The sequence below is a fragment of the Argentina anserina genome, chromosome 4 (assembly GCF_933775445.1).
Source record: "Argentina anserina chromosome 4, drPotAnse1.1, whole genome shotgun sequence".
Classification (NCBI taxonomy): domain Eukaryota; kingdom Viridiplantae; phylum Streptophyta; class Magnoliopsida; order Rosales; family Rosaceae; genus Argentina; species Argentina anserina.
In genome coordinates, this window is record NC_065875.1 from 7694666 (window position 1) to 7706943 (window position 12278).

Sequence of the window (12278 nt, forward strand, 5' to 3'; positions counted from 1 at the left end):
AGTACTGTTCATAAGGATTTTTGGAAAATTTACAAAAACGCCACTGGGTCGGGTTGGGCTTGCTGGGCTTTTCAGTTGTGTGGGTTTTTTTTATTTCGTTCTTCTTCTTTGATCTGTGACAGAGAGGGAGCGGAGGGAGAGAGGGAGAGGCCTAGATCGGAAGCTGTGAGTTTTTTGTGGTTGCATGTTCCCTTTGGTGGTTGGGTTACCGTCTGTTATGACTGGGTGAGGTGTCGGTTTGGTAGGTCGGAGAGATGTTTGGTGTCGATGGTGGATAATGGGAGGGTAAGGGTTTGGGTGGCTGCGTTGGTTTTTCAGTTGATATTCAGGAGTTCATATTGCTTGGGTTTCTGTTCTATTTGCGTTTCATATATGTGATTTTGATTGTTTTGTGTGTGTGATTTTTATTTTGGGTCTTATTCATTATTGGGTATAGTGGATTGTGATCTGGTATTGATCTTTTGTTGGTGGTTTGTTGTGTTATTTGCTTGCAGGATACTGTTGTCTTCCCCTGTGTTTGTAGAGGACGATCTGCAAACAAGCTCTTGGGGTACTGGGTGAGCACGAAAGAACCTTATTTTCTGGTAGGTATATAATGTGGCGTTGTCGTTCAGGGTTCTATGTCTATGCCATATTTGAAGCCTTAAAGGGTAGCCGGAAGTGAAGATGGATCAAATTAGAGTGGTTTACAAGCTTCGACATAGCAACCAAGTAGGTAGGAAAGGTGCAAACAATAATGTTTATCTACAACTTAGCTTTTAAATGATAAGAATTCACTTGCATACTTTCATTGTGTTGTCAGATTTCAGTATATGGCTCTATCAAGACACTTGAGACATTCATGTTGAAGTCAGAGACCCTAAAAATGGTCTGTTACTGGAGCTGTTGATTGACAAGACCAACCAATCAAGCCTTTAAAGGACAGGTTAGCCCTTTATAAATTTCCCTAGAATAAAATGTAAATACCAAGTACAACCATTCGGCTTTGTTTCACTCATCATAAGGATTTATACGTTCAGTTCTGTTATATCAGTTTTCAAATTTTTATGACTTTAGGTTGACTTTTTGCTGATCATGCTCAAAATTTCCAGCTTTTACATTATGGAAAGAATGAGTTTAATTTACTGACGAATCCTCTGTTTCATGTCATGATGGGTAGGGAGAGATTGGTAATAGGGATATTGAGAACTGGGTTTAACTATTTTTTGAAGTATTTAAGGCAACTGCTCAAAACTTGGTCCCTTAAGATTATATGAACATTTTTTGAAGTAATAATATATTAAGGTTGATTTTGGGGCCTATATTAAAATTGCTCTTTCTTGAGAGCTTATTCAGTTTCTCTATTCTAAGAAGTGTGAGATGATGTTTGTACCATAACATAACTATAGCTGGACTGTATAACAAAAAATACAAAGGTTTACTGCATAAAAATTAACATGTTAGTGGAATATTTTGTCATTAGTCATCTTTGTCGAAGCTAATTTTGAACCTTCTACTAATCACCGAATTGTTTGTCTTCATTACAGTTCAGGAGTTCAGTGGTGGAGTCTTTGATCTGATATCTGACTTCTGCAAATTCATATTTGGGTGGTAATGATTTTGATAAGGTTAGGAGTTGGTAATGATTTTTATTATTCTAATGTCCCACTCTCTATTTATTATGACTCATTCCTTTTGCTGAAGTGGTATAAACAATAGTGATGCTGGTATATTTTTCAGATGCATGTTCATTGGCTTGCTGCAATAATGAAGGGAGTGACCTACTATTGCAGTTTAGAGGACAAGTGTTATATGGTACTCCTTTGGCGATCTGCATTACGTACCTTACAGGTAAACAAAGAGCAAATAAATTGAGTGTCTTTATCTACCATGTAAACCTTAATATATGTCTTTTTTCAACACTATCTAAAATATTTGTTTTTAAATCAGGAAAGTGAAAAGGATTGACATTCTAAAAGAAAAAAAGAAAAAGTGGAAAGGATTGAGAAGATGAATTGCTGATATATATGTGTCATAGAGGAGCTAATAGCATCAAAATATTAGGAGGTACTTCCAAACAGGTGAATTACAAATTCAGCTGTTTATTTGAACTTATTTTTTTAAGTTGTTGTTTAGAAACCTATTAGAGGGATAGCACATGTCGAGATCTAGAAATCACAACAAGATGGATATTCTTGGACTAGGTATCAAGCAAATATAATGTCTGGATATATATTTAGTTTGTATATATATCTAAATAACAAGCCAATTACAACAAAAGCTTGGCCACTAATAGACTAACCTACCAGTTTATGGGTTTGTATATACATGTCCACATGGTATTAGTAAAAGAGAAGGGTAATAATATTTATTAAAGAGTTACTATGGTAAATATAATATATAATTACTTCGGGGTATAAACAATGTATAATGATCGATTATATAATAAGGAATTTTACTAACCTTATGTAAATACTCATTGGTATAACAGGCACTTTATGATAGATTTGTAAATATATTTTGTGGCCAAGTTGATGAATATATGCATGAGTTGTCATTATATCATTACAAGTATTTACATACCCAAATTTTTTATTTATTTGGAGAATTACATTAAGATAATATATGATTTCAAGATTTTCTTGATGCTGCACTCAATCTTTTAGGTCATGCTTCTTTCCATCGCCCTTTTTTTTTTTTCAAAATTGGTGCAAGTTTTTAGGGATTTACAGTGTTTTGGGTTAGTAAATAACACTGTTGATCGAAACTCACTGCTGGTACCACACACTTCACACAAACGTAGTGTGTATGTACCACACAATGGTGAAAATACAATGAAATACATAAATGAGAATGAGTTTTGGGAAATTGTCATTTTTAGATGTTTTGAGTCGGATGCACATTGTTAATGATATCAAGAAGCCAGATTTTAATTCACCACAATATATCAGTGACTTATTTGCATTTTAATTGTTGTTTTTATTCATGTCTTACCTGGTAATATTATGAACATATGTTGGTTGTTTCCATAGAACAGTTACTTTCTCCCATTTCAAATATGATAATTTTGTCTCTTAAATGATTCATCGTGTTATATATAATTTAACTTTCTGCATCATTTATCCCCTATCAGTGAAATATTATGCGCCTTCCAGGGTTTGTACTGTTCACAAGATATTTCGTTTTATTTACAAAAAGGCCACTGGGTCGGGGTGGGTTTCTGGGCTTTCGGGTTGGTTGGTTTTTTTTTGTTCTAATCTTTGATTTGTCGCTGCGAGGATGACAGAGAGGGAGCAAAGGAGAGGGAGAGAGAGAGAGAGAGACGTAGATCAGAAGCTGGGTTTTGGGTTAGGTTTGTGTGGCTGCATGGCTTTTGCTCGACAGCTGTTTAGAGGCAGGGGGAGGTGTCGTTCGACCACAATTTGGCTTCTCTTTTACGAGTCTCAGAGATTTAGTTCCCGAATTGTCTATTAATTGGTCGTGGTTTTTCCAATCGACAAGTAATCGAGAGAAGGGAGCAGAACTGTGAGTGCATGAATTTGTTTGAGTCTCTTTTCTGTTGGATTATAGCAATTGAGTTGGATCTTGAAATCGAAAGAATGAAGAGGAAGTAAGGGTTGGCGAATTAAGGTTTATTTTCTGATAGTTTGAGGGTTATTTGATTGGGTTTTGCTATTAGTCTGGGAGAAATTTGGTTAATTTCTTGCACTTCTCTATTTATTTCGTGTTTGGTTTTCCATCTTTCAAAATTGTGGTTGATTTTTGTTTGCCGGTGGCTTGGATTTGTGTTTGTTTTCCCTTGGTTTGGTTATGTAGCTGATGTATAGATTTGTTGCTTTTGTTGCTGCTGTATGGTCTGCTTTTTTGCTGCTTTTGTTGTTGCTTATGTTTTGTGATTGTGATTTGTTTGGTTCATGTTGGTGTATTTGTTTTTGATATGTTTGTGAGTAATTGAAGGTGGTACAGAGTTTTCTAAATGAGAAATTAAGTTATGTAGCGTTCAACAGTTATCTTTGTTTGAGTCTCTTTTCTGTTGGATTATAGCAATTGAGTTGGATCTTGAAATCGAAAGAATGAAGAGGAAGTAAGGGTTGGCGAATTAAGGTTTATTTTCTGATAGTTTGAGGGTTATTTGATTGGGTTTTGCTATTAGTCTGGGAGAAATTTGGTTAATTTCTTGCACTTCTCTATTTATTTCGTGTTTGGTTTTCCATCTTTCAAAATTGTGGTTGATTTTTGTTTGCCGGTGGCTTGGATTTGTGTTTGTTTTCCCTTGGTTTGGTTATGTAGCTGATGTATAGATTTGTTGCTTTTGTTGCTGCTGTATGGTCTGCTTTTTTGCTGCTTTTGTTGTTGCTTATGTTTTGTGATTGTGATTTGTTTGGTTCATGTTGGTGTATTTGTTTTTGATATGTTTGTGAGTAATTGAAGGTGGTACAGAGTTTTCTAAATGGGAAATTAAGTTATGTAGCGTTCAACAGTTATCTTTGTTGATAGGAAAAAGGAAAAGAAAATTATGTTGTAAGTACAGAACCAATTCTATGAAACAGTACAGTAGTCATCTAGGTTGAGAAAAATGAATAGATTGAGGGACAGAGATGCATTTTAGGTTGGGTTACACCTAAGCTAGCTAACCAATTAAGAATTCATAAAGGATAAATCCAATCTTACTAAAAAAACTCAAAACCTTCACTACTCAATCATACTAAAATAGCATATACTGAACTTTCTACTCTTTTAATAAATTTGGCATTGAGTATTTCATTACAATTGATTACATGCATCATATACTTGAAGACTCACGGTCTTTTATTATGCGTCCAGTTTCTTTGTAAGTTTTAGCTTCTAGGCTTTTTATAGCTTTGCCGCTTCGGATAGTTACATTACAATGGACAATTTTGATAAAAGCATGTTTGATGGATTCTATTTAATACCTATAATTTATAGTCAAAACATGCTTATGTTGTTTATTGTACCTTTTTAGATTGTGCAAATGCTCAACAGAAAGTTTATGTTGAGGATTCGAGGTATAATAATTTAGTGCCAATAATTCCAGGTTGCATATTTGAAACTACTTAAACTACTTTTCTTAGATTGATTCATATAGTTCGTTATGCAATTACCAGATATGCAATTGGCCATGGATTCCATTATTGTGATTGAGGTTTGAGTTTTTCATTAATTAATTGCAGGTGTCAGATCTGGATTACAACAAAATATAAGTTGCCCAAATTTCTCACCTGCAATAAGAAATTTCAAGGATCGGAGTCCATGTAACTATGTAAGCATTCTTTCCCATAATTTCAGTATTCCATTTTTGAGCTAATTGAGGTTGTAGGTATTTTGACAGATCCCTGAATTATTTTCTTCATTGTAGGTAGGGGTTTCTCATCTCCAATCCCAAAAGTGGATTGTCTAAGGTCTAAAAGTAGATGTGAGTGTTTGATTCGAATTTTATACTATATATTTTTGAATTTTGTTTTCTGCTATTTGGTTGCTAGGAAAGTAAATTACATTTGAAAATAATGGTCTATCAGTTTGGGGTCGGTCTTTAACTGAGCAACTTGCGTTTGGTGTGGGTATGTGCTTCATAGACACGTGTCAGATATTCACTGTAGTAGTTTGTTTCATTCTGCATTAGGAGTTCCACAAACAGTCACCTGCAGTCAGTATTCATGTGTGTGTATATTTGACGGATACTACTTATGATGTCAGTATAATTTTATATAGGGAAACTGTGTTCTTTAGATGCCAAGCTCAAAGCTAGGGTGGGGGTTTAACCGTTTAACAGAGAAATCAGAGGTATGTACTAGTTTCTTTTCTGTAAGAAAGCATTTACATTTCCGTTAGGTTGTCATCAATAGCATTACATTTTCCATGTTCTCATGTGCTGTCATCTTATGGAGAGATCTCTAATCCTCAAGTATGAGAGAGCTTCAGAATTTAGAGCAGCAACTTGATTCTGCTATGAAGCACATAAGGTCTGCAGTTAAATTATAAATCTCTTGCAAGATTGGATCTGATTTATATTTAAGTAATTATGTATATATTTTTATGCAGGAAATGCTTTAAATAGTCTCACAAGCTGGAATATAGACTTTTGAACCTGAAGCCTGAATGTATGGGTACTTTCTTTTCCTCTTATCTTTATCTTCAATTGTTAAAGTACAGAATAATTTATATATATATATATATATACACAGTCCCTATCTAGAGTGAACCTTCACTCTGAAATTGCAGAGTGAAGTTCTGCACACATATATATAGACAATACAGAATAATTAACTCCTCAATCTCATTCTCAATTTTAAACTAAGAGATGAGATGATTGACTTCCTCTTCTCATGATGAGCAGCAATATTGATTAATACGTAAAGATTTTAGCTTACTTTGGCTTCTGGTTTTTCGACGTCTGTAGTATTTTTATCAACTTATAAAAGAACCTATAAGTTGTGATTTGGATTTTATACTATATATTTTTTGAATTTTGTATTCTGTTGTTTGGTTGCTAAGAAAGTAAATTGCTATTTAAAAACAATAGTCTATTATTTTGAGGTCGGTCTTTAATTGAGCAACTTCCGTTCGGTGTGCATATGTGCTTCATAGAAATGTCTCAGATGTTCATTTTATTAGTTTGTTTCATTTTGCACTGTACGTATTCTTTTGTGTGCCAATTTTATTTGATTAGTTTTTATGTATATAATTGAATATGAAAATGAACCCAAGGGTGTGAGGTGCAGATTTTGGGATAGTTTAAGGATATATGGTTGAACATTTAGTAGGTAATTTGAACCTGTGTGTTCTTTGAATTTAGGTGTAAACTATTTTGACATATCTTTGAATTAGGCAAAGATGTGAATCCTAATCATAATGTACCAAAGGTTATCCCTACAAGTTTCTGAAGGGGAGGTGTTTGTGATATTAAAAGATTAAAACTAAGCAAGTTAATAGATATTTCTAAAAGCTTAATTCCCTTAAACTTAGTAAAAACTCTACCAAAATAATCACCTACTTATGACCATAAAAGAATCCGTGGAAATAGGGATATAAATCTAACTTAATCCAATTTCACTATTACAATTATTCTACACTATTAATTTCATAGGTTGAATTAGAATCAGTGGAATTATATTTCTTTCTAGCATATTTGTATGTGAGGTAAACATTTCGGTATACGCACAATTAATAGAAGTTCTTTTGTTAAATGGGTGAAAAGACTATCCTGATATGGTATTGGACTACAGGGTAAGTTGAATTTATTGTAAATCCATATGATACCATGAAGGATCTAATGAAAACCAAGATATAGTAATGTTGTAATATTCCCAGTTTATATTTCATACACTACCAGGCTGGAGTTGGAGGGTTTATAAGTAAGGGTACATAACTGCACTAACACGTAGAAAACCGATTTTGTAAAGGACCAAAATTGGTTGCGGGGTTGGCAAATGAAAGAACTAAAAGTTTTACATGCAGCTACTGTTTCGGAATCGAAGGTTATTACATTCATTCATTTATCACTTAAAAATGATAATCATTTTGAAAGTCAGGAATTTTCATAGTTGTACAAAAAAAAAAGTATGCGTCTATCTTGAATTTTTTTATTAGTGGTTTTCTCATTTATTTTGCAGAAAGAACTTATAAGATAATTGGAGAAACAAAGTTTTCCTCATCTAAGGGAGACTTCGATGTTGGGATATGTTTTCCTACCAGGAGTTTTATCATCTCCATATTTAATTTATCAAACAAATTAGCTGGTATTGTTATGTTAGGCTATCAGAAAGCAGATGTCCAGAAGACGAATATGCCTGAGCCTAACCTGATATATTCATAAACAAGATTTGAGGTGAGCTTTTATAATTTATACTTTTATAAACAATGCACCAACCCTTTTTGAGCAATTTCCTAAAGAGAACACAAGGTGCCCATTTGGGGTGAAATTATATGTATATCCATCATATACCATTAGTAACACCAAAGTGATAGGAAAAAGGGTTATTTCTGTTTTAGTGGTACACTGATGAAAATTATTTCATCATTTGGTGGCATCCAAATAAAGAGAAGAATTGAGAGTGGAGTAATATAAGTTGTACTTGGGATGGTGATAAGAGGACATTATAATTTATGGATTCAAGATCATATTGACCAACCGCTTTTCAGACCAAATACTTGTGCCTTCAAAAATTGCCGCTTAAACCTTCCTTTCTTTTTCTTCGTTGAATGTCTTATGTAGTAATCTCATGTTTGGATTGTTTTTTATGCTTTGAGTTATTGAGACTTATGCGTTGGTGGTTGTGGTAGTCTTAATTTGATTGTTGAAATTCATATTCGATGCATTGTATGTAACAACGTATCGGCTTTTTTTTTTTTGTCTTTCTCAGTTACCGTCATCATCTAGCAATCTCCAAAGATCAAATTTGGAGTTAGCTTTCATCTTTAGCAAATAAAACAAAATGATATCAGGGTAAATTGGCACAATGGAGGGGAGGAATTCTACAAATACAGTCGCATCTTTGTCTAATTTCTTTGCTATAAAAGCTCGATGTAGATACATTTGCAGGCCGTGGTCTGATATAATTCGTATCATGTAGTCATTACAAATTAATACACGTAGCTCATCAAGATAACAAGCTAATAAGGGAGTTTATAAGAGCTAACAGTGCAGAGAATATAATGTAATGATACAAATCTGCATCTACATTGATTGACAGTAAGATTTTCTCCTGACTAAACACGTATTACTGTTTAATTCAACTTGATCAATCTTCTTTCTTTCGCCCAAGTTCGGAACAAGATGGACCCAACACGAATTGGAGATATAAGAGCCTGCAGATTAATTTCATGTTAAGATGTCATCTGCCAAGGGCGTGGAGACCAAAAGTGGAGACCGAAAAAAAACATGAGATGATATTATAGTTCATCATCATATTATTGAGGAATAACAATTCATGTTCATATTGCATAGATCTAATTAGGGATTCCATAGATCTAATTAGAGATGTTACTATCGTTTACAATACAGACACTAGGGAATGGAAGTCTCATTATACTCATATCATAATATAATGCATTGGTGGGACATCTATTAGAAATGTATTTTGTAAGTTATCGTTTACTCTTTATCTTTATCATATATTAAAAGCCGACGGAGCGCGTGGACACCACTTCTAGTGATTGATATCAATCCCAAAGTCAACATTTTGTTGGATCTGGCTTGCTTCAAAATCAACTGTTCTACATCTAATCCAAAATGTTGGCTTCCTTCCCAAAGTGAACAACAGAAACTCCCCTCTCTAGGTATGCCAACATATATACAGACACGAGCAATACTTCAGTCTTTATACGTGCCTATACAACACAAGCGATTTAGGACGGTACCTGTTCTTTCCTGCAGATCCTTCAAAACCACGTGCCTTCAGCATAACCTAAAAATTAGGCTTCGTACGTAATTGTTACCCTAGCTGTTAATATGAGCAAAATTGATTATTCATATGCCAATAGACCAACTCCTCAACCTAAAGGTGGCAAACGGGCCGGCCCAGCCCATTTTAAACAGGTCAAAATTATATCCGTATCATGTTTAGGCCGACCAATTTTATTTATCGTGCCAGGCTCGGGGCGGCTAATTTGCTTAAACATTAAACCCGACCCATGGCCCAAGCCTATGTCAGGGGCTCAGGCCCGTGCATGGCCAATGCAAGAAGTGTGTCGGCTCATCCCATTAGCATTATAAGGCACAATTAAAATAAAATATATATTATGTAATTAGAATATTTATTTTATATAACTATTTAGAATAGTAAAATAAATAAAATATATACTATAACATATTTCATAATTTTATTTCTAAAATATTATGTATGTCAAAACAATGACGTTTTCTTCATTATTTTGATAATATTTGAGAAATATTGTAGTTAAAATAATGAAATAATTAAGAGATTTTAATTTAAAATGTCTAATATTCAAGTCTAATGATAATTGTGTAAATATTTATATAAATAATATAAAAATATGTATTTAACTGGCTGGCCCATGAATTTATCGTGTTCGGGCTCAAAATGAGCTCAAGCCAGGCCTAGTCCATGAGCTAATATATCTCGGCCCAACTCAGCCCATTACAATAACGGGCTCGGACTTTTCGGCTCATTTGCCACCTCAATCTCAAGTAATTAGCATGGCCTGTGAAATTAGGGGTGGCATTCGGTTTAAACGGTTCGGTTTTGGGGTCAAACCGTAAACCAAACTGAAATTTAACTTCGGTTCGGTTCGGTTCGGTTTACTATTCGGTTTTTCAATATTGCAAACTGAAAACCGAACCGAACGGTTCGGTTCGGTTCGGTTTTTTTTCGGTTTTTTTTTTTTTTGAAAAAAAAAATTATTTTTTTATTTTTAAAAAATTCTAGTTTCAAAATATTGTCGATCGACACCAATAGATGTGATCAACATATATATTTAGGGACCATGTAAAAATTTCATCCATTTTGAACATAGCTTGATCGTCCATACTAACGATTAACCAAAAAAGAGGCGTTTTCACATAATAAAACCCCATTGACTGGGGCTTTGCCAAATGAGTTTCCTTGTTTCGACCACGCACGATCGATGACAAAAATTATGTGACTTCAAATATGTAAACAACTTTTCTCATTCGCATCTTAGTAATGGGTCCTCCCTTAGGGTATATTAGTGTTGTTTTCGGTTTACCGGAAATTCCGACGGTCAAACGAGGTCCGAATTGGATGAAATTTTAAAATGGTCACTAAATATATATACTGATGACATCGGATGATGTCGATCAATTCCGATAAGTTTCCTTCATATAGTCGCTTCATAATGTGATAGTTTTATTATAACCCTACTATAAAGGTTATGGTACATTAGTGAACACTTCAGCGATCAACAACTCCAGTTTGAAATATGGTCGATCGACACCAGTAGATGTGATCGGTATATATATTTAGGGAACCCGTAAAAATTTCATCCGTTTTGAACATGGTTTAACCGTCCGTACCAACGGTCAACCAAAAAAACATGCGTTTTCACATAATAAAACCCCCATTGACCGGGACTTTGCCAAATGAGTTTCCTTGTTTCGACCACGCACGATCGATGACAAAAATTATGTGACTTCAAATATGTAAACAACTTTTCTCATTCGCATCTTGGTAATGGGTCCTCTCTTAGGGTATATTAGTGTTGTTTTCGGTTTACCAAAAATTCCGACGGTTAAACGAGGTCCGAATTGGATGAAATTTTGACAAGGTGACTATATATACATATCAATCATATCGACTGGTGTCGATCGATCTTGAGAAGTTACCTTCATATAGTTGTTTCATATTGAGGCGGATTTAGTAATTATACATCCGCTTGTATATATATGTGTGTGTTTGTTTTAGCAAACTTATTTGAAACATACATATATGAGCATACATATAAACATAGATGATTATATATACATATATAACACTACAAAAGAGAAACATATAATATAAACCTAAAATCACATTAATCAAAACAAATATTCGGTAAGATAAACGTAAAACGACATTATTTTATAAATAATTCGGTTTTTCGGTTCGGTTCAGTTTCTTATGTGCCCAAACTGAAACCAAACCGATTAATTCGGTTCGGTTCGGTTTTTCGTGTGTTCGGTTCGGTTTTTTTCGGTTTCGGTCCGGTTTTTTCGGTTCAGTTTTCGGTTTTTCGGTCTTAAGTGCCACCCCTATGTGAAATGGTTGGTGATCTCTAGTTGATCGAGCATTGCATGCGTGAAAACTCTTCCATAAGATCCAAAATATGATCAAATGGTGAAACCAAATCGGTTTGATATGTATTTAGTGTTGCGTACGTTGATAATATGTGATTCTCAATGTCTAAATGATTTCTAGCTCGACTTATGTTTCGTACGTAGAAATTAGTGATGTAGGAATAGTCGGATTACCGGAACTAAAGCGATAGAGTGGTTCACAAGCGACCTCCCATGACAACCAGAAAATCAAGAGATAGTAACTTGCCAAACGCAGATCACATTCATGAGCACTATATATCTTGCTTGATGCCGGCCAGTATCAATTATTTGAATGAGAGTTCTAATCAAGCATTATATGTGGGGCGACTGAATTAATATTGCTATGACATTCGTGTTTATGAAATGACCACGTACGTACTTCTTGTCAATTTAATTAATTAGCAGATCAAACATTACTGCAAGCCTCGACATATCAACATGCATGGGGAAAGCTAGCTAGTCGTCCCCATCTTTCAGTGAACTATTTTTGTTATATATATGATGA

General features: G+C 34.3%; 1 long non-coding RNA gene across 2 annotated transcripts; it reads left to right on the top strand.

Annotated features, from left to right (window-relative positions):
* Nucleotides 1–142: 142 nt before the first annotated feature.
* On the top strand, nt 143–8342 carry LOC126791392 (uncharacterized). 2 transcript variants are annotated; one of them, XR_007671815.1, is made up of 12 exons: nt 143–285; nt 495–715; nt 803–925; nt 1527–1607; nt 1720–1830; nt 1930–2060; nt 5172–5260; nt 5357–5413; nt 5710–5781; nt 5886–5960; nt 6040–6098; nt 7611–8342. It is a non-coding gene; the product is annotated as an uncharacterized LOC126791392 (long non-coding RNA). The 2 variants fall into 2 exon arrangements; XR_007671816.1 differs by lacking the exon at nt 1930–2060.
* The last annotated feature ends 3936 nt before the right edge of the window (nt 8343–12278 follow it).